We start from the raw sequence: 4547 nt of genomic DNA on the forward strand, positions 1-4547 counted from the left end.
TTGATTTCACATTTCAGTATTAATTAGTATTAATTTGTTTAGAACAAATATAAAGAAAATAACAAAAATAGTACTTTGTTTGCGTTTGGAAATTAGGAAATATATGTTTAGCGTCAATTTGATTTTGAATTTTAATTTAACATTTTATAAAATCAAAAATTTATAAAAAAAATAATACAAAAAAGGAAAATCAGAAAATAACAATAAAAAAGGAAGAAGAAGAAAAGAAAAACAAAGAAAAAGAAAGCAAAACAGACCCAAACTCTTCAGCCCAAATAAACCCCAAAAAATCCGCTTACCCAGGCCCAATCATCCTAGACCCGGTCCGGCTCTTCAATAAATCCAAACGACGTCGTTTTGCTGGAGTTAATTTGGTCCGTTCAATTCTGCTCATCCAATGGCCACAAATGGATCTTGAATTTTAAATATATTTGTCTGAAAACAACTCCAAACCCTAAGACAAAAATTTACCTTCCTCGTACCCCCCCTTTATTTGTAACGCCGGCCATGGCTCCGCGCTTCACCACCGCCTTCCGCCCCATCGCCGCCGGTCGGAAATCGCCGCCGGCGGCGGCGTAACCCTAATCCGCCCCCAAATTTACACCCTTAACCCCTTTTCCCCTCCTCTTTCCAACCCCCAACATGATTTTGCTCAAAACCCCACCAAACACATCGAATTTGCGAAACCCTAATCCCATCTCCGCCGCCCGCGGCGACGCCACCCCAAATGACACCAAATTAACACTACAACACCTCCTTCATCTCCCCAATCCACACATGGCTTTGATTTCCCTCGAAACTTGCCCAGGACCTTCGAATATTAGATTAAAATTCTGGTCCAAAAAACCCTAAATTCCCCAAATCCCGGTAAAATCACACCACATGCTACCTTCACCCCCCTCACTCCTAAATGTTGCTCAGAGGTGCTCGAATATTACATCACGGAATTAGCGGAACCCTAAAAGGCATAGGTAAGTTTCCCTTTGTTTTTCTTTGAGTCATTTTCTCTTCCACGACTGCCTATCCTCCATGATCAATTGCCTTGAATCTTGTTTATTTTCCTTGGCTCGATTTGCTTATAGTAGTCAATAGCATGAATTTGTTTCTCTTCTGATTAGTAACAAATTTGTTCAGGTCTGAAATTTTATTGTTTAGCTTAGTTTCAGTTTGATGATTTGATTAGTGATTCTGTATGTTCACGGATCTTCTCTTTTGTTTGCCAGTGTTGATTTCTTCTTCTTTATACTGATTTTGTTTTGTTTTTATTATTTTTGTTGGCTGCTAATAAGCAATAATAGTTGGTAAATTGGAATTCAATAGAGTTGTGTTTGAAGTTATTATTAACTGATTTAGTTGCAGAATGGTTAGTTTGACCATGGTTAGTTAGAATGCTTAGGTTAGCTAACGTAGGTTGGTAATTTCAAAACTAGGGTAATGGGGCTGGGATTTAGTTGAGATAAGGTTGGTAATTTTGAGGGGAGGGTGGGGGTATTTTGGGCATATGAAATAGGCTAATAGTAATTACAGTATAGTTAAAGGGTAGTTTGGGCATTGAAAAAGGATAGTTTAATCAGATTTGGTAATTTTTAAAATGAAGTAAGGGTAGAATAGGAATTGTAATGGGTATAGACCCTTCTAGAATGGGCTTTGGTATAGATTTCAATAAAATATGTGTAGTAACTTGTAGTACAAGTCAGAAATGAGGGTTAAAAATAGAAATAAACAGGGACTAATGTGTGAAAAGAAAATCTGATAATTCCCTCCAAGTTATGTCTATAAAAGGGCATGTCCCTTACTTGTTTCACAAGTTGGGACCTCCAAAAAATTCCCCCCAAAACTCTTCTTCTAATTTCAGATTTCAATTTGAATTTTAAACCTTCTAAAATCCAAAAACATTAGAAAATCATCAACAAAAAACCAAAATATCACTGTTACATTGGAGGATTCAAGATAATTTCGATTTCTAGCCGTTAAAATTCATTCTTCTAATTCCTGAAAGTTTCAGAAGTTATTAGCTGGGTTTTTTTCCGAGTGAATTTGGATCAGTTCAAATTGATTGCTGGTTATCTACTGATTGTGATGGTGTAGTGTGCTCATTTTGTCTATTTGACACTACTGAGGGTTGACCTATTGAGTTTGCTTGGCTTTTAAAATATCTCTGAGCTGTTGAACTCTTTCGGATTGTATTTTAATCCTGCTGTGATCTGCTGTTGTTATTTTTGCTGACTTGCTCTTCTCCTTCATCAAATTTCATTGCCAGGTACATATTTGAACCTCTGCTGTAACTCCGAGTGCTGAGGCATGGAATAAAACTATCCTTCTGTTGATCCTATTTTCTGTGTCTAATTGTAGCCTAATTCATGCTTTACTAGATAAAGTTTGTAATTAAAACTCGGACTGATGGACTGAAAATAATTCATTTGTTTGTTATAGTCTACTTTTGTTATTGTATAGTTCTCCTGCTGAAAATCAAATGCTATTTGAAACAGAAATAATTTCGAGTCTGTGTCTATCAATAATTAGATCAAATGAGGCGAAATGATTTGTTTTAACAGGAAATGGCCTTTGTCCAATAATGAATACAGTAGTTCAGCTTTGGAGTCTCAAATCGTTTGAGTATTGGTTTAGAAACCGTTAAATTGGAATAATACAAATAAGTAGTTTGCTTGTGTTAATAAGATTACTGTGTCTAGCTTTCTATTCATTAACGATAGTCAAATTCATAGGTTAATAAAACAATTGTATAAATAATATGATGATTTGATTACTTGTCCCGTTGAGTTCACTTATGGCATCAGTTTAAAATACATATTTGGATGTTATTCCTATCAACTAGAATGTTAATGAATAAGAAAAAAATGGTAAATTCACGCATGAGTTACTGATTGTTTCAATTCACGCATGATTTCATCCTCTTGTTTTATGGTTAGCAGACTAGGTTTGGGCTACCCAATTGTCAGACCGGCAGAATGCAAATGAATTTAACTAAGTTTTATCCTACTGGGCTCACGCTGAAGCCCAAAGTTTGTTGAACACTAAAACCTTGGGCCAGTCTTCAAGGCCCCAAAGCTTCCTGGAATCAGAAAAGACCCTAAAAATGGTATTAAACGTATAGGAAATTAATGCATACATATGAAATTGGGTTTCGAATTAGGTAGCGGGTTCAAGCTAAAAGGGTTGTCCCTTTTGTTTGAATTCGGACTTGAATTCGAGGCTCGAATTTGTATTTGTGAACTAATTGACCTTTAGAGACAAATAATACATAGAAAACTCTAGTTCATTTTAGGTTGACTTTTCAATAATAAAAATGAGATGAGCCTCGCCAAACAAAATATACAAATTGCGGGGCCCTCATTAATTACTTAATTAAAAATACATAAAGATTCGGGACGAGCCGTTTAGCGAATTTCACGGCCTTCCCAAAAGATAACAACGTGTTAGTCTCTTTAGACGCGATTTTAATAAAATTACATTCCTAAACTCTGGTGTGCATTTCATGCGACCCAAATTCAAATCCAAAAACATTGAATAAGAATGTGTCGAGGATCCGGGTGCATTTCATGTGACGTGATCCAAAAACACGTTCTTAAACGACGTTCACTTTCTTAATAATTGATTAAAAGCGGTTAAATCATTCTAAAATTGCACTATAGATCAACATGTATTAAAATCAGATTTTAGCCAAGTATAGCAGTTGAGTGACCGTGCTAGAACCACGGAACTCGGGAGTGCCTAACCCCTTCTCCCGGGTTAACAGAATTCCTTACCCGGATTTCTAGTTCGCGACTGTAATACAGAGTCAATAGCCGAAGCAAATAAATGCGCCAAGTAGGCACGTAAGATGTCAGGCATGAGTCCATCATTCCGGTGTACACCTGTCTAGGACGGACCCAACCTGTAGTTGAGTTCCCTAAGTCAAATGCACAAGATGCAAACAAGCGTCCTACTAGGGATCAGGCATGAGGTTATTGTTCTTTCTAGGTGTAACCCTAGGTTTATTGGTCTAGACCTGGCTTACCCGAGCGGACAACTCGGGCCGAGGGGAGGCAGCGTACCGGGGATACAGAAGCTCTGCCGGGCTTTGCAACTTATCAAACTTTCTTCAAATTGGGAAAGACTCTAAACAGAAGAGAAGCTACACGAAGTTGCACCCTTCTCCATGATGTAGAAGACTCGGAAAGAGGAAGGGATTCGCGACAGTTTCTTATATACAATTTCAACAAAATATTAAAGCGGTAAAACATTTAGCACATATAGCATGGACATGTAAAAAAATCAAATAAAGCCAAATATAACAATTTAACTGAGCACGAATTCTTGAACCCTGAACCGAAATTCCGGGTTCTCCTCCCCAGCAGAGTCGCCAGAGCTGTCACCACTCCCTTTCCGAGCTTTACTACACCCGTGAAGGGTATAATAAAAAGGAGTTTTCCAATTAAAGGACAATCGAAACGGGATTCGTTTATTAAGAGATTCAGAGTCGCCACTTGGGAGATTTAAGGTGTCCCAAGTCACCGTGTTGAATCCGAATCGAGGGAAAGGGTTTG

Source organism: Nicotiana attenuata, chromosome 5 (genome assembly GCF_001879085.1).
Source record: "Nicotiana attenuata strain UT chromosome 5, NIATTr2, whole genome shotgun sequence".
In the NCBI taxonomy this organism is placed as follows: Eukaryota; Viridiplantae; Streptophyta; class Magnoliopsida; order Solanales; family Solanaceae; genus Nicotiana; species Nicotiana attenuata.